At 62.6% G+C, this 24,384-nt stretch overlaps 1 protein-coding gene across 1 annotated transcript in view; it reads right to left on the minus strand.

The window, feature by feature from the left end:
* ACTL8 (actin like 8) overlaps positions 1 to 23,748 on the minus strand; it is a 65,992-nt gene extending 42,244 nt beyond the window's left edge. The window contains exon 1 of the mRNA XM_051828348.2: positions 23,587 to 23,748. The gene's annotated coding sequence lies outside the window, so the exon portion shown is untranslated. The remainder of the gene's footprint in view (positions 1 to 23,586) is intronic.
* Positions 23,749 to 24,384: the final 636 nt, after the last annotated feature.

Below are 24,384 nucleotides of genomic sequence, written 5' to 3' on the forward strand. Positions count from 1 at the left end.
GGGCCGCAGCACTGTGCCCTGGACGGCCCTTCCCACGGCCGAGCTCGGACTCTGAGAGCTCAGGAACCCCCTCCCCACCTTCCGTGCACAACCAAGCAAGATGGGCCCAGAGAGGGCGGAACTTGCCCAGAGCCACACAGCAAATCCCAGGCACAGCCGTGGCCCCCGGGACGCTGGTCTTTCTCTTACTGCTCTGTTTCTGGGGGCCCAGGGGCCTTTGGGGTTTCAGTATGACCAGACATTGGCCCTGCTCCATCCAGATCAGCGGCCACACCCACAATGCACCTGCAGCCCGCTGGGCCCTAGGGCCACGGTTTTCAGGCAGGGAGGGAAAGATGACCCGGGGTCTCAGGGAAGCAGCTTTGCTCGGGCCCCTTCCTGGGCTTCCACCCCATCCCACCCCCGGGGACCAGGAAGACGTCCTGGGGCCTGGCTTAGGAAACGCTTTGGCGGTGAGACGCTGCCCAGGAAACAGTAAGCCCTCGCCCTGAGGCTGGGTGTCAGGTTAGATGCTCTCCCTCCGCCAAGTCTCCTGCTTTGCCGCAGCCCACCCAACGTGGGGGCAATAGACGCTCGTCACTGGCAAAGCGCATGATCCCGAACAGACACAAGTCTCAGCAGAAAGCAACTCCCACTGTCCCCAAGGCCAGCGGGAACGGATTCAGAGCAGCCAGCAGCCATGACGACTCAGCAACTCCGCCTTCCAGAGCCCACAGCAGGACAAAGGACACAGACAGAAAAAGCTCCGGCCCCAGATGGCCCTTTCTAGCATTCGTGCCACATTCTCCTCCCTTGCGGCCATGGCAGACATCACTAATCAATCACCAGCCCAGCACAGCCTGGTGTCTCTGTGCACGGTGCTGGGATCCACAGTGGTCCACTTATCAGAGTCGGCACACAAGACGAAGGCCACGTGCACGCCTGTGACTGCCAGCTGGGAGCCAGGAAACAGGACTGCCTTTCCACAGCCGGGCACGCAGGGGCCTGGTGGAGGGAGGCACAGAGTCAGGACAGGCACAGAAGTGGAGCTGACACGGCCCGGGGCCGACGGAGACAGGATTTCCCACGGCGCCGAGCTGAGCACAGGTCGCTGGTGGAGGGAGGTGGCGCTCCCACGGCGTGGACAGCCAGGCAGCCCTCAGGAAAGACTAACACGATTTGACCTTTCAGAAAGTTGTGGGACTCCAGGTAGAGCCAGCAAGGGCTTCCTTCTACATGGCCCTAGGAATCCCATCTTAGCCCTAAGCATCCCATCTAGGGCTTCACTAGTGCTGAGCTGTGCACCCCAGCAGGCAGGGGGTGCCCTGGGCACATGCGTGTCGTGGGCACGCACCTCTAGCAGGTGCACAGGGCGAGAGAAGCAACAGATGGTGGATGCCTGGGGAACGAGCGTCTCAAACCCCCTGATTTTAGTCTCAGGGGTCCCAGGTGACCTTGGCAGGGAACTGTAGGCCTCTGCCGCTTGCGCCGCTGGCCCAGGCCTACAATGATGTCCACCTGAGCCCTCAGCGCCGACGGCACGGCCCTGGCTGCAGGGGCCTCTGTCTGCTTCCCTCCAGATCCTCCCGCTCCCCAGCCCAGGGTCTGGTTCATGAGCTTCGGGGCCCCTCCCATACCAAGAGAAAACTCGCCCCATCTCCAGGCAGGGGTGGCCTCGGCCCCAGGAGCCGAGCCGAGCAGGGGCGGGAGGCGGCAGCCTCTGCGGGCTCCTGTCCTGCCCAGCTGGGGCCCTCGGGCTCCAGTCTTCCTGCCCAACGTCAGCCCTGGTCTCTCATTTGCTGGGCGAACTGGGCCAATCCTTGCCTTCTCTGGGCTCGGTTCCCCTCCTGCACCCCCCAACTCCTCAAGTCAGACTTAGCTCTGAGGATCTGATCGGACAAGTGCCTGCCGAGGCTGGACAGCAGTGGGCCAGCAGGGTGCCCGCCCCTCTCCCGGCCCCCCGGAACTTTCACAAAGACTCCTCACTGGGGGGCAGGGCCCGGGCCTCCCACGTGCGACTCAGGAGCCCACGCTGAGAGGGAGGCGGGGCCTGCCACGGAAGACGCGTCCGTCACGCCCATCTAGGCAGGAGGGGACACCTGTCACCAGAGACGGGGACATGGATGCATGATGCAAACCCTCACATGGTGTGTTCCTTGGTCCCTTCCAGCACTCCGGGACTCCAGCTGCCCGGCAGTACCGATCCCGTGGCCCGGGGCGAGGCACCCAAAGCAGAGTGTGCTGGGCAGATCCCCGTCCCCTTGCTCGCTGGACCCCGGCCTCCTCTCGCCTCTGCTCCTCAGACACGCCCCGCATGCGCCCACCTCAGGACCTTTGCACCTGCTGCTCCTTCTACCTGGACCCCTCCCCTCAGACAGCCGCACCACTTGCTCCTTTCTCACCTGGGGTCTCTGCCAGGGGACCCTTTCCAGCAGGTCTCCCCTGGCCCCGGGGGAGTCGGAATCACAAGCCTCCCCCGACGCCTTCCAAAAGCACCTGCCCCTCTTTTTGTCCTCCTGTTCCCCTCCTGACCGTCTGGCGCAGGTAGAGGCAGGAACGTTTACTGAGACCTGCTAGGTGCCAGGACACGAGGCTGGCCCCTGACAGAGCAGGGACAAGACAGGGCCACCCTTGGCACGACACCGAAGCCAGTGAAGAACCGAGGGGCCCAGCCTGGCTGAGACCGGGGCACCACAGCCGCCCGGCTGGCTGCAGACTTGCCTGGTAACGTCATCGGACACTAGACCCTGGTCACAGCAGCACGGCCCCCTCTGCCCCTCCGAGCCTCAAGGACACTGGGCTTCTGTCCCCATCTGTCGCCGGCAGCGTGCACTCCACAGCGCCCCCAGCTGTCAAAGCGCTGAGGAGCCTCGCATCCACCGCGCTGTCCCCAACCAAGCCCGGTGCCAGGCACTGCAGAAGCACCGCCCACTGCACCCTCACCGCGAGCCTGCCTGGGCAGCTCCTTCCGCCGTTCACAGAGTGCGACCAGAGCACAGAGGCCCTGGCTCTCCCAGCGCCCGCTCAGCTCTGGCCGGTGCCGTCCAGAGCACACCATGGGCAGTGCTCACGCAGGAGCCCCGTGAGGCCCTCTGATCACCCCACTTTCCAGGGAGGGAAGAGATGGGGGCCCCGAGCCACACGGCGCACGGGAGAGCAGACGTCGGAGCCCTGGCAAGGCCACCGGCACCTGCTGTGGCCAGAACGGAGCCCCTGCTCCAGGGAAACTCATTCCAGAAGCAAACGGCTACCGGCACAGCACGTGTGTGCATGCGTGTGTGCGCAGGTGTGTGAGCGTATGCACATGTGTGTGCGTGCACACGTGTATGCGTGCATGTGTGTGCATTGCATGCGTGTGTGCATGTGTGTGCGCATGTGCGTGTGCATGTATGCGTGTGTGCATCCCTGTGTGCAGGTGTGTGCATGTGTGTGCATTGCGTGTGTGTGTGCATGTTTGTGTAGGAGTGTGGGCGCACGTGTGTGTGCACACATGTGTGTGTGCATGCATGCGTCCGTGTGCAGGTGTGTGCATGTGTGTGTGCGCAGGTGTGTGCATGTGTGTACACGTGTGTGCATGCATGTGCGTGTGCGCGCGCGCACGTGTGTGTATGCCTGTGTGTGTGCGTGTGTGTGTGAAGGCTCAGCTGGCACCTACCCCAGTTGGTTATTTGCGGAGTAGCCAGCACTTATTCACACCTGTTAAGAAGCCAAGAAAGTGCTTCCCCTGCCTTCTCATTTACACACTTATTGATTTGAAAAAGAGAGTGAGCGAGGTTTTCATCCACTAGTTCATTCCCCCAATGCCCACCACAGCCAGGGCTGGGCCAGGCTGAAGCTGGGCGCTGGGCGCTGGGCCCCATTCTCCCATGAGGGTACTCACAGGCCTGTGGGTCCCCACCTGCTGCTGCCCACAGTGCACACACACAGGACGCTGGAGGAGGAGGCAGACCTGAGCCCGGGACCCAGGCACGTGGACACGGGACCCCGGCATCCCACACGGCTCTGCACTGAACACCCACCCTGCGTTCTCACTTAGTGGACGCTACCCGTGTCCTCCCAGAGAGGTGAGGCAGCTCGCCTGGGCCCACACAGCAAGGCGTGGGGGTCGGGGGCCAGGAGCTGGAAGCCCAAGGCCTCGCCTCCCAGCCCGGGTCCTGCTGACCGCGGAGAGGCAGGGCCGGCACTCGGCAGGAAGCCGGGAGCTTCCAGAACAAAGCAAACCTCGCTCTCCTAAACACATCAAACAAGCCTCTAATCCTCGTTATTAATGTAAATAATATTCCTGCACGGAAACAAGCCCCGAGCCTTCCCAGGCGGCTTCTGGGATTACGCGCGCGGTGTCCGGCGCGGCGAGGACAATAACCAATTGACTCTTATTAAAACTCCAATAATGCTGGCGCGATCGCGGCTTTGATAAGCTGCCTGCTGTGCGCGGGGGTCAAGCGCATTAGGAAAATGTAATTAGACTAATAAATTCTGGCGATCCTCTCTTCCCCCTCTCATCCCAAGGAGAAGCCACGCACAAGCCCTCATTTCCCACACGGAGGCCCCGCTGCGGGCTCAATGCAGAAGAGAGGGGATTCTTGAGAGCGCCAGGGTCTCGCCCAAGAAGGACCCGGGGTCCCGGCCGCCCCAGACCACGCGGGACTGAGCGGCAAAAGGCAGAGGCTACGGGACCTGGGGGCGCAGGGCCCCCACTCCCACCCAGCACCCTACCACCACCTCCCACCACAACTCGGCCCCCTCCCTGCTCCAACAGGATTCCAAGGTTAGGAACCACTTTGCTGAGCTGTGCGCTCAGAGCCGCGGACTTCCCTGGGTCACTGGGGTACCATCATTTAGCAGGGGGCAGACTGTGGGGCCTTCAGAGCCCCCCAAGACCAGGAGCAGGGCTTGGAGGGGGGGTAGCCTTGAACCCCAGAGGCCATCAAGGCCCTGCCTGAGAAGCCCACCTGCCCAGGGTGGGTGAGCCACAGGGGGAAATCCGTGTTTGCAAAGGCCCCTCCCACCCCCTTTTTATATATTTATTTATTTATTTATTTGAGAGGCAGAGTTACAGACAGAGAGAGGGAGAGATGGAGATAGAGAGAGGGAGTCTTCCACCCACTGGTTCGCTCCCCAAATGGCTGCACCAGCCAGAACTGCGCCGAGCCAAAGCCAGGAGCCAGGAGCCTCCTCCAGGTCTCCCATGTGGGTGCAGGGGCCCAAGGACTTGGTCCATCTTCCGCTGCTTTCCCAGGCCATAGCAGAGAGCTGGATCAGAAGAGGAGCAGCCGGGACATGAACCGGTGCCTGTATGAGATGCCGGAGATGCCTGCAAAGGCTTAGCCCACTATGCCACAGCGCCGACCCCCTTCCCACCCCTCTTAACTCCTGATTCAAGGCACAAGGGGGCTTCCAACAGTTCACGGAAGGATGGGTTTTAAAATCTACGTTTATTTCGGTGCAGGCTTTTTTCATAGTGCGCCTCTTCCGCGAGCTTTTGGAAGCCGGCGTACAACCCCTTCTGCCACACGCTAATTTTGAAAATGCAAATCCGTTCCAATGCCATCCACAGATTAGGACCTAATTGCAGCATTATGCAAATTTCACATTGGCTCTTGCAAGACTTCACCCCGGAAACGCTTGGTGACCACGGAGAGCTGAGCCTGATCAGGAGGCACTGCCCCACAGCCAGCCAGCCACGTCCCCTCCCACTGCCCTGAACTCGCCCACCTCACCCCCACCCTCTGCCCTCGGTCTGTTTTGCAGTTCTTATCTCCGTTCTTTGTCTCTCCCTCTTCCTCCCTCTCTGCTGGGCAGCAGGTGGAACGAGCACACTGCTGCAGCTTCAGGCCTCTTTCCAGAGAGCGCCCGGCCACTTATCGGCATAGTTTTACACTTCTTAACCAGTTAACATGGACAGAAGCCTGCTGCTAATTTACTAGATTTCTATCATTTGTTTTAATTTTATTTATTTACATGAAGAGGCAAAAAGACGAGAGAAAGAGAAAGGCAGGGTCCGGCACTTGCTGGCATCCCATATGGACGCCAATTTGAGTCCCAGCTGCTCCACTTCCGATCCAGCTCTCTGCTGTGGCCTGGGAAAGCAGTAGAGGACAGCGCAAGTCCTTGGACACCTGTACCTGCGTGGGAGACGAAGAGGAAGCTCTTGGCTCCTGGCTTCGGATCAGCACAGCTCCGGCCATTGCAGCCAATTGAGGAGTGAACCAGTGGATGGAAGACCACCACCCCACCACCCCCGCCTCTCCTTCTCTCTCTGTGTAACTCTGACTTTCAAATAAATAAATAAATCTTAAAAGAGAAAGAGAGAGACAGGCAGAGACAGAAAAGCAGACACCACTAGCATTTGCTGATTCACTCCCCCCACCAGTGCCTGCCATGGCCAGGCTCAAGCTGGGAGCTGAGATCTCACTCCAGTCCCGCACGTGGACAGTGGGGACCCAGCCCTGAGCCAGCCCCTGCCACCTTCCAGGGTCAGCCTCGGCAGGAAGCTGGAATCAGGAGCTGGGACTTGAACCCCGGGACTCTGATGTGGGGTTGAGCGTCCCCAGCGGCAACTTAACCACCAGACCAAACGCCGCCACCGGTTTTTGTGCAGATCATGGCCAAGCGTTGTGATGCCGTCCCCATAAACATGCAGCTTTCACCGGGCAGTGCACACAGCACAGTGCCAGCGAGGGGCGCGTGTCCTGTGACACCGGAGCACACGCCAGCCCGAGAGGCCAGCGCAGCGGGACGGAGAACCAGCGTCCCCCGACACAGAAGAGGGGTACGGAGTCCCGAGAGAGTCAAGGCTCCCCAAAAGCCCGAGGTGCTCCTGCTGTCCCCTGGGCCTTGGACTTGTGCTTACGGCTCCCCCATTCCGCATCCAAGTCCACACTCAGCACTGCATAGCCAAGTTCAAGGCAGGAGCGCCAAGCCACAGCCTTCACTGCCTGCTGTCCGCTGTCTCGACAGAGCAGGTCGCCCCCTACTGGCTGGGCCTGGTGCAGCTGGACGGGGCCTCACCTCCCTGCACCCCAGCCCGGAGAAGTGTGGGGCAGGCTGGGGGTCCCACCTCCTGACATTCACCCCTCCCCAGATGGTGCTCGAACCCCAGGCTCAGGAAAGAGCTCCCTAGTGGACAGGCCACGCCCCCAAAGGGCTGCCCCGCCCCGCACCTGCCAGCACAGGGGAGCAGCCCCTGGGACCGAGGCCAGGGCAGGTGTGGACAGCGCTCCGCGTGGACACCTGCCGCCTGCCAGGCACCAAGCTAGGCTGTTCACAGGCAACGGTGCACTTCATCCCTGAAATCGCTCTGCCAAGAAGGGACCCTGCCCCCACTCTGCGGACGGGAAATCGGGCTCCACGGAAAATCACAAAAGCAGGAAGCAGCAGAGCTGGACCACAGCCCCTGTGTCTCCACCCCCCCCCCCACCTCCTTGCCCAAGCCCGCAGGTCCGGACAGGGGTCCAGTGCACCCATCTCCAGGCCTCGGCTCTCCCACCTGTTAATGGGGGACACATGGCCAGTACATAAGTCTGGGTTATTTGAGAAGCCAGGAGGAGGGCAAGCACTTGGAGAATTAAGAAAAGGTCGCATGAGTCGTAGGTGCTTAGCCCAATGGCTACGACACCCGTGTCCCACATCACGGCGCCGGTTCAATCCCCACCTCAGGCTCCTGACTCCAGCTTCCTGCCATCGCCGACGCCGATGGCTCACGGGCCTGGGTTCCTGCCCCAGACTGAGTCCCTGGCTCCCAACATGGGCCCGGCCCAGCCACTGTGAACCTCTGGGGAGCAAACCAGCAGATGGGATATTTCTCTTTCTCTAACTTATTTGTAATTTAAAAAATGAAAGTCACCATGGAAGACAGGAATTGGCCCCTCCTGGCGCCCAAGCCCATGAGAACCAGCGTGGCCCCCTCTGCACATCCGTGTGCCCAGCCTGCGAGCCACCCCGGGGCTGCACGCCAGGGCACTGGGGGGGCCTGGCCCTGACACTTCCTGTGACCGCTCTACACCCAAGGCCGCCGGCTCCAACAGCAGGCACTCCCAGCTGCTGGAGGACCCAGTGCCACCGCCCTGCCGATTCGGGCCACAGAACCGAGGCCCCCTCTCGGGGGCGGGGTGCAGGACGGATGCAAGACAAACCCGGCTTCCCGCCCTGGAGCCAGCATCATGCCTCCCGCAGCCCTAGCTGTCTCCTTCTGGGCCAACTACTTGATTGTCTTCAATCCACCCTCCTCGGATGAAAAGAACAGAGAGAGCAGATCCATGAGTAACATCTGTCTGCTTTTCTTGTAGATTTGTTTATTTATGTGAACGGCAGAGAGAGAGATCCTCCATCTACTGGTTCTCTCCCCTCATGGCCGCAACTGGGCCAGGCCGAAGCCAGGAGCCTAGAACTCCATCCAGGTCTCCCACATAGGTGCAGGGGCCCAAGGACCTGGGTCATCCTCCACTGCCTTTCCAGGCCATAGCAGAGAGCTGGATCAGAAGTGCAGCAGCCGGGACTCGAACCTGTGCTCATACGGGACGCTGAGGTCACAGGCGGCCGCTTAACCACAACTCTGACCCTTGTGACAAACATTTAATGAGCATGTGTCAGGCACGATTCTGTATCGGGAGTCACCCAACAATGGCCCCCAGGCCAAGCCCAGCTCACTGCCGGCTGCTACACAGTCCGGAGCCCAGATGGTCTTTACATTTTTTAAATAGTTTGGGGGGGGGGAGAAAAAGAGAAAAAAAGACAACTATTTTATGACACACGCAGAGTCTATGAAATTCAAATTCCAGTGCCTATAAATAAAGTTTTATTGGCACACAGCACGCCCATTCATTTACATATTGTCCACGGCTGCTTTCAAGTTACAACAGCAGAGCGGAAGAGACCCACAGGGACCATCTGGCCCACGAAGCCCGAGGGGGTTGTGAGCCGCCCTTGACAGCGTCTGCCGCCGCCTCCTGCAGAGGGCACCGCTCCAGGCTCATCGGACAGACAAGGGGGTCCTGAGAAGCCCACAGACACGGCCCACGGCCCAGGCCCACAGCCCGCAGTGGTGGAGACAGGATCCAGACCCAGGCACCTGACAGCGTCTGCATCCAACCCACCTCCCTGTTCTTTCTGGGCGGGGCCCAAGCCTGACTGCTGTCACACACCCTCCCCAGCCACATCCACCCGGGCCTCCTGGTGCCCGGGGCCGGTGATCAGCGTGGCCACTGGGCCCCTGGATCCTCTTTCAGTCCTACTGACTTTGTAGATCTTCCCCAACCCACATTCTAAAGGGCCTATAAACCCACTGGACACTAAAGAAACTGACCCGCGGGGCCGGCGCTGTGACACAGTGGGTTCAGCCTCCTCCTGCAGCGTTGGCATCCCATATGGGTGCTGGTTCAAGTCCCAGCTGCTCCACTTCCGATCAAGCTCTCTGCTGTGGCCTGGGAAAGCAGTAGAAGATGGCCCGAGTCCTGGGGCCCCAGCACCCACGTGGGAGACCAGGAAGAAGCTCCTGGCTCCTGGCTTCGGATTGGCTCAGCTCCGGTCACTGCAGCCATTTGGGGAGTGAACCAGCAGATGAAAGACCCTTCTCTCTCTCTCTCTCTCTCTCTCTCTCTGTCTTTCCCTCTCTCTTTAACTCTGCCTTTTCAAATACATAAATAAAATCTTTTGAAAAAAGAAAGAAATTGACCCACATTGGCCACTGCTCTCGCTGGAGGTCCCTCAAGACCTCTGAGCGCCAGCGAACCTCACTCTCGGGCCGCTGCTGGCGTCGGATAACCCTGCCCTGCCTTGGTGTCTCAGAGGTGGAGGGTGCAGGTCCCCGGGACAGCTGTCCGGGCCATGGACGTCTCAGGGCCACTCTCCCTGCGATCCTGCCTCGGAATCTAGGACGAGGGGGAGGGGCAGCAGGCTCTGTTGCCATTGGAGCCAGGCTAGGTTAAGTCCGCAGCAGGACAGGTTACAGCTGGACCGCAGACGGCGACGTGACCGGCGGGAGAGGCACAGGTGCACACGGAGTCCTAACCTGATGACCGCTTCTCACAGATGCCCCTGCCCCATTATTAGCTCTGAGCTTAGACGCACGGTGTTAAGCACAGACCTCATCAATGAGTACAAATCAATAGATCCAGAAGGCAAATATTTGGATTTCCTTTGTATGCATGGAGGAAACCCAGATAATCCAGCCCAGCCGTGGCGAGCGGACGGGCACAGCGCCTGCTGCTGAGTCCAGGGGCTGTCCCGTGGGTCCCAACATTTTGGATCCGGTGCCTAATAGTTCAGACTTGGAAGTTTGTTTTATTTTTAAAGATTTATTTATTTGAAAGTCAGAGTTACAAAGAGAGAGAAAGAGAGAGAGAGAGAGAGAGAGAGAGAGGTCTTCCATCCGATGGTTCACTCCCCAGTTGGCCACAACAGCCATAGCCGCACCGATCCAAAGCCAGGAACCAGGAGCTTCCTCCGGGTCCCCCACATGGGTTCTGGGGCCCAAAGTCTTAGGCCATCTTCCACTGCTTTCCCAGGCCCTAGCAGAGAGCTGGATCAGAAGTGGAGCAGCCGGGTCTCGAACCGTATGGGATGCCTGCGCTTCAGGCCAGGGCGTTAACCCACTGCGCCACAGCGCCAGCCCAGATTTGGAAGATTTTAGGGCATAATTCAGATTTCTGGCTTTCCTTGGAAATAATCCAAAGATCTGGCCATAGCAGCCCCGCACAGCAACAACGGGCTGGCCCTGAGCAGAACTGACCCTCTAAGCAGGGCTGGACCCATGAGCAGGGCACTGCCCACCCTCCCCTCTCCAGCTCCTGGCCCGGCTCACACCTCTGCCTTTCCCAGAGGTCCTGTAAGCAAGCAAGGGCCCCCACGCCCATTTAACTGGTGGGAAAACTGAGGCCTGCACAGGTGACTCATCCTGCCTACGCCTGGACAGTGACTTCCTGTCAACGTCCAGGGCGGGACCGGGCTCGGAGCTCTCTCGCTGGGTTGATATCTGACAACTACAAACATGTCTAAGGTGAAAATGAGATTTTTCTGCTGACTCCAATTTTGCCACCTTTTCTTCCGGCTCTTTGCAAGGGGGGAGGAGGGAGGGGAAAAGCATACCTTCAGAGCCAAGGAGATCTCCCCAGACCCCGCGCCAGCCATGCCCAGAACCTGCCCCCGGCTCCCCCCACCCCCGGCCATGCTCAATGCTGTCTAGGAAATCTGCAGGAGGGCAGGGTTAAGGGGAAAGAACCGGGCCACAGCCCGGGACACATCGGCAGGCGCCCCCAGACTTCACCACCCGAGATCCGGGAAGAGCCGAGCAGACAACGCTGGCCGGGCCAGGCCAGGGTTCCGAGCCCCCGCTCTGCTATTCGCTTGCTGTGTGACCACGGCCGAGGCGCTGGGCCTCTCTGAGCCTGAGTCTCCGTCTGTGTGGACAGGGGCCCCAGCAGCGCTAAGCGGACGGGGCTGCTGTGCAGAATGCACACGGCGCAGCAGAGCGAGCACACGGCAGGTGCCCCCCCAAGGGCGGCGTGTCCTACCAGCCCTGCCCGGGGCCTCCTCTCCTCCCCACGCCCCCAGTTCAACTGCGTCTGCTGCCTGCGGCTCCACCACCAGCCCATCCCCACGGACCCCAGCCTCAGGACCCTTGCTCTGAGCCCCACCCCTTGTTCCCGTTCAAGACCACCCAGGGGGCCAGCACCCTTTTTTTTTTTTTTTTTTTTTTGTGGCGTAGTGGATGAAGCCGCCGCCTGCTGTGCCGGCATCCCATATGGGCGCAAGTTCTAGTCCCGGCTGCTCCACTTCCGATCCAGCTCTCTGCTGTGGCCTGGGAAAGCAGTAGGAGATGGCCCAAGTGCTTGGGCCCCTGCACCAGTGTGGGAGACCCAGAAGAAGCTCCTGGTTCCTGGCTTCAGATCAGCGCAGCTATGGCTATTGCGGCCAGTTGGGGAGTGAACCATCAGATGGAAGACTCTCTCTCTCTGTCTCTCCCTCTCAGTCTATAACTGTACCTCTCGAATAAAGAAAATCTTAAAAAAAAAAAAAAAAAAAAAAAAAAAAAGCCCACCCAGCCCTCAAGGCCCAACTAGACCCAGCACTTCCACAACCTTTCCCCGTACACACACACACATACACACACACACACACACACGGGAGCCCCTCTGCCCCCACCGCCAGCTCCTCCACTGGCTCCGAGAAACTTGGGGCTGTCCCTGACACTCTGGGGGTGACGTCCTCCATCCCCCACACTCTGGGGGTGACGGCCTCCATCCCCCACACTCTGGGGGATGCCCTCTGCCCCCCACACTCTGGGGGTGACGTCCTCCATCCCCCACACTCCGGGGGTGACGGCCTCTGTCCCCCACACTCTGGGGGATGCCCTCTGCCCCCCACACTCTGGGGGTGACGGCCTCCATCCCCCACACTCTGGGGGTGACAGCCTCCATCCCCGACACTCTGGGGGTGACGTCGTCCATCCCTGACGCTCTGGGGTGACGGCTTCTGTCCCTGATGCTCTGGGGGTGATGGCCTCCATCCCCCACACTCTGGGGGTGACGGCCTCCGCCCCCCACACTGGGGGTGATGGCCTCCATCCCTGACACTCCGGGGGTGACGTCCTCCATCCCCGACACTCTGGGGGATGCCCTCTGCCCCCCACACTCTGGGGGTGACGGCCTCCGTCCCCACCACTCTGGCAGTTGCCCTCTGTCCCCCACACTCTGGGGGTGACGGCCTCCACCCCCGACACTCTGGGGGTGACAGCCTCCGTCCCCCACACTCTGCAGGTGACAGTCCCCATCGTCAGCCTGCTGCAAAGCCCAGGGGGACGTCAGCACTGGTAGCAGCCAAGCACCCCCTCTTCCTTCTCTGGCACCCACACACCCCACATTCCTGTGCAGGAGCGACCCTGACCCCACGACACCGGCGTGGAAGGGCCGGAGCCCACCAGCCAGCTCGCCTCTCTCCTGGGCACGGACTCCCAGTCCCAGCTGGGGCCGCCCTCCTGGTGGGACCCCCACGGGGTCCCTGCCCCTTCCAGGCTTGTCCCCAGCACACTTCCGTCTGTGCACTCCTCTGCGGCAGGTGCCCAGAGCCCCCTTCAGCGGCCTCTGAAACAACAGCCCTGGCTGTCTGGACCCCACCTCACCCACTCACGCCTGCCCCCCAGAAGCCCACCCGTCTGCTCCCATCGTGAGCACCACGCGGGCAGGGCGGGAGGGACCCGTGTGGTGCTGCTGCCCTCGGCCACCCTAAGGCAGCTTCGCTCCTCCCACGTGGGCGGGAACAGAACCCAGGCCGGCTGGGACCCTACCAGGGGGAGGGGCGCCCCCAGGGGGAGGGCCCACCAGGGGGAGGGGTCCCACCAGGGGGAGGGGCCCCACTAGGGGCAGGGGTGCCCCCAGGGGGAGGGGCGCCTCCAGGGGGAGGGGTACCCCAGGGGGAGGGGCCCCACCAGGGGGAGGGGCCCCACTAGGGGTAGGGGTGCCCCCAGGGGGAGGGCCCACCATGGGGAGGGGTGCCCCCAGGGGGAGGGGCCGCGTGTTTGAAATCAATCAGTGGAGCAGTGAGAGGCGCTGAGCCCATGACCCACGACGCAGCTGTTTCTACAGATGTCACAAATTGAAATCACGGCACACGCGGATCTCCGTCCAGTGCCCAAGAGGCCAAGCGCTCCCCGTGCACCGTGAGGGTGAGGGACTCGACAGCCACCACTGAGCAGCACCCGGGAGCCGTGGACGCCAAAGGGGCCAAACGTGGCCCCGGGCGGGTGCAGGAAGATCTCGGCCACGATGCACGGGTACACACAGCTCAGACCAGGAAAGGAAGGAAACGAGGGGCGATGGTCGGAGACAGTGTGGGACGCGGGAGCAGGAGAGCCGCCAGCCGGGGAGTCTTGTGGGGCTGCCATGAGGCTCCACCGTGGATCGGGGACACGAGCACAACTTGGGGGGCCGCGGAGCCGTTACTATCTTTGCAAAGAGCCCAGAGTGGGGGAGCCAAGGAGCAGACACCCCTGGCCCGCGCAGCGGAGCACCCTGTACCCCTGGGGGCACTGCGGGCTGCGCTTTCCAGCCCTCAATTACAGGGGCCAGGCGAGGCCCGCCTCCTCCTCCTGACAGCATCACCCAAGGGCTGCGGGGAATGCGTGACTCCCGCGGGAGGGCTGGCCGGGAGCTCCAGCTGGAGCAGAACCCAGGGCGGCACTCCACGCCCTGGAGGGACCTGCGCCTCGCACCCGGCTCCCTCGAAGCAACACCGCCGCCAGGGTGGGACTGAATGAACCCCGGCTCTGGGCAAGCCGAGCAGGCAGGAAAGCCTGGTGGGCAGGAACGCCGACGCGGAGGCAGACGGGCTGCTCCGCCGGCTCTGCGCCTGCGCCTGCACCTGCCGTGAGCTGGATGTGCCTTTCAGAGAATGAATGAGTGACGGAGCAGGACACCTACAGACGGCCGAGTGACCTGTGCCGTGGAGGGAGTGCTGGGAGCAGGCCAGACTCCTAGCCATGCAGAAGGGCTGGGAGCCTCCCCTCACCTCCTGGCCTCAGTGTCCCTATCTGTCAAGTGGGTCTAATCTACTTACTCCCTGGGCTGTGGTGTGGAGGTCAGGAGCGGGGTAGCACGCTGCCCGCCCCCAGTTCACTCCCATGCCCATCAGCAGCTCCGCTCTGTGGCTGGCTGGGGGCACAGCAGGCAGAAGCCCCCGCCCGGGTGGGGTCCACCCTGCGGCGCCCGTGACCTGGATGGCGCATCTGTCTTCTGCATGCAGCACCCTCGGGCAGCCCCTGGGGAGTCAGCGACAAAATAAAGCTCCCCGGGCCGCCCCCACCGCGCTGTGAGTGCATCTGCCAGGCCTGCCTCTGGCGCTTGGGAACTGCATGCCCATTATGAGGATGGGATAAACTGAGGCTTGCCGGGTGCTGAGGAACACAGCTGTCAGAGGCCACAAGGGTGGTGCGAGAGGCAGCAGACAGATGGCCCCTAGAGCCGGGCCAGGGCTGGATCTGGCCTCGGGACAGCTGGGGGCTCCTCCACCCCCTGCTTCTTCATGGAGAGGGCTGGAGCCTGACAGCTCACCAGTTAGGGGCCACGGCACAGCAAGGGCCAGCACCCAGCAGCCCCCGTGCCCAGGCCTCAGGCCACCAGCATCCCACATGGGTGCCGGTTCAAGTCCCGGCTGCTCCACTTCTGATCCAGCTCTCTGCTACGGCCTGGGAGGGCAGTGGAAGGTGGCCCTAAGCAGAGGTCACACACGACGGCTTCTCCCAGGGGGACCCTGGCATTGCTGTCACCAGCCGCCTGGACACAGGGCCCCAGGTCAGTCGCCATTGCGGGCTGCCCGGCAGGGGCACAGAGCGAGCAGGGAGGCTGCAGCCCTGTCCACAGGAGGCAGAGTGGAGAGAGAGGGCGAGAGCAGCCGCAGCCCTGGCAACACCACGAGAGCAGCCGCAGCCCTGGCAACACCGCTCTCCGCACGAGCCCCGGCCGGCAGAGGAGGCAGGGCCCGAGACGAGGGGACTGGGGGTCCCAGAGATAGCCGCTGGGAAAAGCCAGGCTCCCTCTCACCTAGTGAGGCTGGGGGTCTGCCGGAGCATGGGGGAGACCACGGGGCCCATGGCACCAGGAGGGCACGCGCGGTCGGAGCCCTCCCAGCCGCACCTCTTAGCGCTCCTGACCATGCGTAGCGGCCCTGGGGTGGAGGGTGGCCCCGGTGTCAGAGTGACTCCCCCAGGTCCTCCCTGCGAGGACTCGGAGCCACAGCTTGGCACTCGAGGCCCACGAGCTGCGGCTCTGCCACCTCCGTGGTCCCTGTTACCCCGAGACGCGGCTCTGCCACCTCCACGGTCCCCGTTCCCCTGAGACGCGGCTCTGCCACCTCCACGGTCCCCATCCCCCCGAGCCGCGGCTCTGCCGCCTCCACGGTCCCCGTCCCCCCGAGCCGCGGCTCTGCCGCCTCCACGGTCCCCGTCCCCCCGAGCCGCGGCTCTGCCACCTCCGTGGTCCCCGTCCCCCCGAGCCGCGGCTCTGCCATCTCCACAGTCCCCGTCCCCCCGAGCCGCGGCTCTGCCGCCTCCGTGGTCCCCGTCCCCCCGAGACACGGCTCTGCCACCTCCACGGTCCCCGTCCCCCCAAGCCGCGGCTCTGCCACCTCCGTGGTCCCCGTCCCCCCGAGACACGGCTCTGCCGCCTCCACGGTCCCCGTTCCCCACTCCACACTTGCACCTCCAGCAACATCAACGCATGGGTCACCCCTGCGACGGGGCCCTCTTGCCTCTTGGCCTGGCCTTTGTTCAGCCCCTGTCCCTGCCGGGCTTCTATCTATTTGTGTTTAAAGATTTCACTCCGATGTAACCTCCTCCAGGAAGCCCTCTCTGCTACTCCCTCCACCCCTGTACTTCCATGGCCCCATATACAACTCTACGTAAGCGGGCTTGTGAGCAGGGCTGTGGTCTTTGCCCCCAGGGAACTGGCAGGAGAATGGAGTCTCCCACTCCCGGGGGGGACCTGGAGGGACTGCCTGGCTCCTGGCTTCAGCCTGGCCACGGCCGGAGCTCGTGGACAGGGCCCCAGCCCACCTGGCCCTGCACGACCCCGAACCCAGGCAGAGCTGAAGGCGGCAGAAGCCCACTGCCGAGCTGGAGCCACAGTGTCGGGGGCCCCAGGGAGCGGGACCTCCCCCCGCGCCCCCAGCAGGCTTTCTCATCCCTTCCACGCCAACTCCTGCGAGCCCCTGGCAGCCGCTGCCCCGGGTGCGGCCAGCGAGAGGGGGAGGGGAGACCCCGCGCCCTGTGGCTGGGGGCTGGGGGCTGGTTTGTGCTGGAGCGGGGAGGTAGTCACGGGAGCGGAGCAAAGGCCCCAGCCCCGCAGTCGGGGTCCTGCTACAAACTCATGGGAGCCCAGACTTGGGAGCCCAGACTCGCTCCAGAGCCTGCACGGGACAGTGTGGGCTCCCGGGAGGGGGCAGCAGACCCCGAGGGCCTGCGGACTCGGTTCTGCTGGACTCAAGCCAATCCATTCCTGCAAACACCGGACGGCCCTCTCCAGTCCCCGGGAGCCCCCGAGGGCCTCCAGGTCAGGGGTGTTAGTGCCACCATGGAGGGCGAAGGTTAGGGACTGGGCGGCCGAAGCCACGTCCCTCCAAGAAAACAGGAGGATCAGGGATCGGGACCTCAGGTGAGCCGCTCGGGCCCCCACAGCTTCCTGCCCCCCGCAGAGAGGAGCCCTCGATGTCTACACCCGCGGCACAGGCGCCTGGTGGCGGGGGAGGGGTCCGCTGGGTTCAGCATCAGAGCAAAGTGGTGTGTTGAGAACACAGCGAGGCTGGGCCCCTGAACTCAGAAATCCCCCTGCCCACGCTGGAGCTGTCCCATTGTACAGATGACACTCCAGAGGCCCGGCCACGCGGAGTCTGTACCAACAGCTCGGGCCAGCAGCCCGGCTCAGCCCCGGGGCAGCAGGGAGAGAAGCAGAAACGGGCATTTAGGAAGCACCTGCCGCGTGCCAGGCTTGCGCTGGGCCCTGTCCTCTCAGCTCTCGCTGAACGCCACAGTGACCCCCACCCCCGGGTTCCCATACAGCAGCCCCCTCCTGCCTCTCTGCAGCGAAGCCCCACCCCCACCAGCCCTGCCCCACCGCAGGGGCCTGGCTGCCTCCAGTGAGGACCTGGACGAGTGCGACCTCATTTAAATGTCACCGCTGCGCCCAGTCACTGACCCCGCCGAGCCATCCCTCTCCTGGGCTGCACGGGCACTAACAAGGCTCGTCAATCCCTCAACAGATGGACACTTGACCAGTCCCTGTAGGCCTGGATGGGCAGGGGCCAGGTAAAGAGCACAGAGCCACTGCACCAGGCCCCGCCTCACCCTGCTGGGCTCTTGGTCTGTGGAGGGGAGGCCTGGGACGGGTCAGCCGGGCTGCCGCCCAGAGTGCACCTGCTGCTTGCCAAGGGCTGTGCCCAGGAGCAGGCGCAGTCCTGCCACCATCCAGCAGCTGCCCAAGCGAAGGCCCATTTCACAGATCAGGAACCAGGAGACAGCCAGGTGACACAGCCGGAGGCCCTAGACGGAGCTGCCACGTTCACCGGTCTCACACCAGGCTGAGCCAGCCCTCCAAATCCGCATGGAACCCCCCCACCACGGCTGTAAGAAACAGACCCAGGAAACACTCAGAGGTGTGTGGCACCCTCCCGACACGCGAGAGGCAGCCCTGAGGTCTCCATCCGAGAGCTCTGAGACGGAGGCCAGAGAGGCCGTGTCCCCCGTGAGGACGAGGGGCAGGGTGTGCTCACAGCCCCCGGCCGGAAGCACCCAGGCACCAGCAACCCGGGCCCACGCGCACCAGGCCGAGCAGGGACCGCACGGTCGCCCAAACAGGGCAACTTACAGAAAGGACAATGACTACGATGGGAGATTGGCTACGACGCAATGAAAAGAACTTAGCCTACTGGTAAGACGCCAGCGTCCCACGTGGGAGGGCCTGGGTTCGAGTCCTCCGTCCACGTGGGAGGCCTTGATTGCCTTCCTGGCTCCCAGCTTCTGCCCGGCCCAGCTGCAGGCACTTGGGGAATGAACCCGAGCTCCTCTCTCTGCGACTCAAATGAATTTTTTTAAAAAACAATAAAAGGAGCAGCTGCTACCCCCAGGGCTGAGAGAGTCCCCCCAAGGAAGGGTCCCCCAGCCCCAGTGCTGAGGCAGCATAGCGAAGACCCCGCCCCAGGGCTGAAGCAGGAGAAGACCCCCACTCCCGCGCTCCCAGGGGAGTCTGCCCACCTGGGCTGCCCCCAGGGCCGAGGTAGGGCACCCCCTACCTTGGGGGCCCAAGTGCCGACCTTGGGAAGGGGTAGGGCAGTGACCCCCCCCCCCACTTGGCCAAGAAGTTAGCGTGGAAAAAGAAATGTGGAACCAGCCCAACTTGCCCGAAGCCCGGCCTGGGGCACTCACCCCAAATCCCAGCTGCTCTGGGGCCTCTTGTCTCGAGGGGCTCCCCCTGCAGAGGGGCCAGAAAGGGGAGCTGGGGGCTGCGCCTGGCCGCTGCGGGAGGCCCTGGTGCACACACTCTGGGAGGCCGGTCTGCACTCCCCAGCGCCCCCTGCTGCCCCAGCCTGGTCCGCTGCCGGCGGGGGAGGGGGGAATTTAAAGGGCCCAGCTCCCTTCCCACGCAGCAGCCCAGAAGGGTGCGTGGAGAAGCGGTGGCCGGAACCAGCGCACGCCTTCCCTGTATGGCCTCAGCTGCCGTGGGAAGCCGTCCAGCCCCCGCCGCTCCTGCACAGCAACACAGCTCCAGCTCTGCCCTGGAGACGAGGACACTGGGGGCCCACGGGCCGGCAGACCACGCTGACCGCTGCTCGAATTCGGACACAGCTCCACGGATGCTCTGCTAAGGCCTTGCCAACGCTTGTACACAAAAGGCAATGGAGGGCCGGTGCTGTAGCATAGCAGGTAAAGCCACCGCCTGTGACACCAGCATCCCACAGGCCGCCAGTTCAAGTCCCGGCTGCTCCACTTCGGATCCAGCTCTCTGCTATGGCCTGGGAAAGCAGCAGAGGATGGCCCAAGTGCTTGGGCCCCTGCACCCACAGGGGAGACCCAGAAGAAGCTCCTGGCTTCAGCCTGGCCCAGCCCTGGCTGTTGTGGCCATCTGAGGAGTGAACCAGTGGATGGAAGACCTCTCTCTCTCTCTGTAACTCTGCCTTTCAAAAAAATAAAAATAAATCTGTTTTAAAAGGCGCCTGGGGAGAAGCTGGCTGGGCGCTAAGTGCAGTTGTGAGTGTGGGAGACGGTCTTGGCATGGGCATGGACAGCCAGGTCCACGGGCACCGGCTGGGAGCAGACTCCCGCCACCCGACTGTGAGAAGCCCCCACGCTGACCCAGCGCTAGAGGGTCCCCCGGGACCAGTTCAGGGCCACCGCCTGGCCACCCCAGGACTGCCTGGCCACCTCCACCGCCCCATTAAAACAAGGCCCTGGGGGACAGGAGTCGAAGGAGGTTTACTGAGATGCGGGCCCCTCCCTCCGGGGCCCCCGGCTTTCCAAGGCCTTCAGGGTCTGGGAATGACCGTGGCATTGGAAAACAAGACGAGTGCTCACCACTCCTACCAGAAGCCTCAAGCCGGGGGGCGGGGCTGGCCCACCCAGGGCTGTGTCGCTCAGGCCCCACCCACGGGCTCACCCAGAGGTGGGTCAAATATGTTTGAGAAAGAACTGCATCTATCAACACACGAAGGGGTCTTTCCTTGTTATTCCCGAAAGAATACAGGACGCCAGCCATCCCCAGGGCATTTCTATCGTATTACGGATTTTTTTCAATACCTGTTTTCATTTATCTGAAAGGCGAAGCGACAGAGAAGAGATCTTCCATCCGTGCCTCACTTCTCAGATGTTCACAACAGCCAGGGCTGGGCCAGGCCAGAGCCTGGAGCTTCCTCCTGGTCTCCCACGTGGGTGCAGGGGCCCAAGCACTCGGGCCATCCTCCACTGCTTTCCCAGGTCACAGCAGAGAGCTGGACTGGAAGTGGAGCAGCCGGGACTCAAACCGGCACCCATATGGGATACCGGTGCCACAGGCAGCAGTTTAACCTGCTAAGCCACAATGCCAGCCCCCTGAGACATAAGATTTATGTATTTGTTTATTTGAAAGGCAGAGTTACAGAGAGAGAGACAGAGAGAGAAGAATCTTCTATCCACTGGTTCACTCCCCAGATGGCTGCAATGGGCTGGGCTGGGCCAGGCTAAAGCCAGAAGCCAGACTCTATCCAGGTCTCCATGGGTGGCAGGGACCTAAGCACTTGGGCCATCCTCCGCGGCCTTCCCGGAAGCATTAGCAGGGAGCTGGATCGGAAGTGGGGCAGCCGGGACTCCAACTGGCGCTCCTATGTGATGCCCACGCTGCAGGCTGCAGCTTAACCCACTGAGCCACAGCACCGCCACCTCTCCCCTCCCGCACACGCATCTGCTTCTCCATGTCTCCGTCTCTGGTCCCTCTTACAGAAGAGGTGGGTGCACGCAGGCCCCCACCCCGTCTCCCTCTTTCACATCACGGTACCCCCAGCACTAACTATAGGCTCATGGCAACCTGCCAACTCAGCCACTCGAGCGAGTACGGTCAGGTGCCACGGGAGGGCACCCCCAGCGAACCGCAGCGCAACGGTGGCCACGCAAGGTCATGTCCACGGAGCAGGACACTGAAGAGGCCTGCGTCCAGCCCAGAGTGCCTGCGTCCAATTCCAGCTTCCCCGTGCAGACCCTGGGAAGCAGCAGCGGCGGCCGGCCTGAGAGACCTGGACAGAGCTGTCCCAGCTCCTGGCTCTGGTCTCAGAGCGGCCCCGGCCACTGCAGGCAGCCGGGCAATGAACCAGCCGCTGAGAGCGCTCGCTCTCTCTCCCACCTGCTCGCTCGCTCTCTCCCTCCCACCTGCTCTCTCTCTCTCCCACCTGCTCGCTCGCTCTCTCCCTCCCACCTGCTCTCTCTCTCTCCCACCTGCTCACTCGCTCTCTCTCTCCCACCTGCTCGCTCTCTCTCTCTCTTCCACCTGCTCATGCGCTCTCTCTCACTCTCCCACCTGCTTGCTCTCTCTGTCTCTCTCTCTCTTTCTCTCTCTCTCTCACTTTCTCTGCCTCTCAAAGAGTACATTGCCTGGTGCCGTCACAGCATCGTAATTCATGCAAGTACGCTCCATGGCACTCACCAGGGACGAAGCCACCTGGGAGCGAGTTTCCCGGAGCACAGCCCCGCCCTTACGGGGCGCGTGGTGCGATGAGATCCAGCATCCCTGGCGTTAGCCCCATCTAGCGGGACAGTGCCCTCCCAAGTCCAGTCCCACACACGTCCTCGGAGCAAAGTCTCGTGGGTCCTCCCGTGCTCCTTTTAGGGGCTGGCGTGCACCTGGCCCTGGGGAGCAGGCTGGGCTGTGAGCCTCGCTGGCAGGTGCCGACCGGGCAGGGGGAGCACAGGGCTTTATTTATTTATTTTTAAGATTTATTTTATTTATTTGAAAGACAGAGTTAGAGAGAGGTAGAGCCAGAGAGAGAGAGAGAGAGAGAGAGAGAGAGAGAGAAGTCCTCCATCTGCTCCCCAAATGGCCACAATAGCAGGAGCTGGGTTGATCCAAAGCCAGGAACCAGGAGCTTCCTCCAGGTCTCCCATGTGGGTGCAGGGGCCCAAGCACTTGGGCCATCTTCCACTGCTTTTCCAGGCCATAACAGAGAGCTGGATTAGAAATGGAGCAACCGGGACTCGAACCCGCGTCCATAAGGGATGCGGGTGCTACAGGCCGGGACTTTAACCTACTACGCCACAGCGCCAGCCCCTCAGGGCTTTCTTACACACAGGAACTGAGTGTCCCCCGACAGCGGCGGGCTCGGGTCCCCCTGAGCTGCCTGGGCATTCCGACTCCTCCCATTCCACATGGGCCCTGTGGACCCCACGGGGCAGGACCCCCTTTGTTCCCAACCAACGCCCCAACTTTCACATGCAAAACTCGAGATGCCACCCCGCCAACAGCAGTGCCCAGAGTGTGGTCTGGCAGTGACAGCTCCCGGGAGGCCTCGGCCCTCACAGCCCAGGCCTGGGGTCAGAGCTAAAGGCCTGAGCTTGCCCCGTTCTCTCTCCGAGCTCCAGCGCCCGCCCCATTCACACAGTCAAGAGCAGCGTCCCCCCAGCCCCAAGGGACGCGTCCCGGCGACAGCTGCACGCACTGTGACGCCACCACGTGCCTCCGCCACGCATCCCACTGCCCACCGGCAAGGAACTGGACCCCACCCTCAGCCACAGCACCGAGCCCACGCCCCAGACGCCACCGGCTGCAGGTGCCTCTCCAGGGGCTCACTGCTGCCACCCAGCGAGAGAAGGAGCCCATGCTGTGACCCTAACAGCAGTGGCACACAGCGGACCAGCGACTGCCCCGGAGCTGACCAGGAAGGGGCAGGGAACTGGAGTTAGCAGAAGCAGCAGCCACTGCCCGCCCCGCCCCACCCCACCCCCCACCCCGGAGCTGACGGCTGCACTGAGGGAGAGGACCCCCAGGGCTGGGACGGACCCCTCACCAAGGGCACTGAGAGCCTCCAGCACTGAAGCAGGGCCCCCCAGGGCAGCTCCAAAGAACTCCAAGATGGAGGCAAAGTCCCCCCAGGAAGACTCCCCCCAGGACGGGGGCCCAGCCCCCCGGGAGAGCCTGAGAGGTCCCAAGAGACGCCCACCCAGGGCAGAGACCCAGTCCTCAAAAATGCCCCTCCCCCAGCTCAGGGAAACCCCAGGGCGGAGCTCCCCCACCAGGGCTGAGAGACCCCCAGACCAAACGGAGCCCACCCCCAGGCCTGGGACACAGCCCCCAGGTGGGCCCTGCCCCCAAGGAGGAGCCTCTCCACCCCAGAGCCCAAACACGGCCCCCAGGCTGAGCCAGCCCCCACGGAGGCACCCCCACCCCAGGGCTGAGGCAGAGCCCTAAGGAACCCTCCCCAGGAAGGCAGGAAAAGAGGTAGCCCCCTGAGAAGCAACCCCTCCTTGGGGCCCCAAGTCCAACCTTGGGAAGAGGGCAGGGCAGTGACCCCACCCCCCCACCACACACCCACACACGGCCAAGTTAAGTCTGGAAAAAGAAATTCCACACCGGCGAACTTGCTAGAAGTCGGAGCTGGGGCACTCACCCCAAACCACAGCTGCTCAGGAGGGGAGGCGGCTCACGGGGACCCCGGCAGAGCTGCCCGAAGGTGGAGCTGGGGGCTGGGGGCTGCTGAGCGAGCGGCTGGCGCCCACGTGCTGGGAGGCAGGGCCCCACGTGCTGGGAGGCAGGCCCCTGGTCCCCAGTGCCCCCTGCTGCCTGAGCCCGCCTGCTGGCCAGGGGGGCGCTTAAAGGGCCCAGCTCCCTTTCCAGACAGCGGCTCAGAAGGGTGCGGGAGGCAGTGAACCCATAACCTGCGCTCCTGGGACAACAGCAACAAAACAATACGGGAAAGCCAGACCCAGAACAGCACAGCCTGTACGTTTCAGAGAAGGAACAGGCAGGGTAATCTACAAGGACAGAATTCCCACAGCAGGTGCCGGGGTGGGGGTGGGGGCATTTTACTGAAAGGAGGCAGGGTGAGAATTTCTGGGGTGGTGGAAATGCCTCTCATAAACACTTTTATAGTAACTTTTACTGATTCACACTTAGGGTGGTGATGGGTGCAGGTATATAAATAAATTGGTGAAAATCCTTGTAACTGAACTCTTGAGTGTCTCATTGTACAGAAACTACATCTCAATTTTTAGAATTTTTACTTATTAAAGAGGTAGAGAGAGAGAGAGAGAGAGAGAGAGTGCGCTCCATCCGCTGGTCCACTCCGCAGAGGCCCACGACGAGCCCTGGCTGGGGCTGAAGTTGGCAGCTGGACACTGAGCAGAGGAGGCTGGAAGCCAGGCAGCTGAGCCGTCGCCGGTGCCGCCGGGGTCTGCACCAGCAAGGA

Source organism: Oryctolagus cuniculus, chromosome 7 (genome assembly GCF_964237555.1).
Source record: "Oryctolagus cuniculus chromosome 7, mOryCun1.1, whole genome shotgun sequence".
Lineage (NCBI taxonomy): Eukaryota > Metazoa > Chordata > Mammalia > Lagomorpha > Leporidae > Oryctolagus > Oryctolagus cuniculus.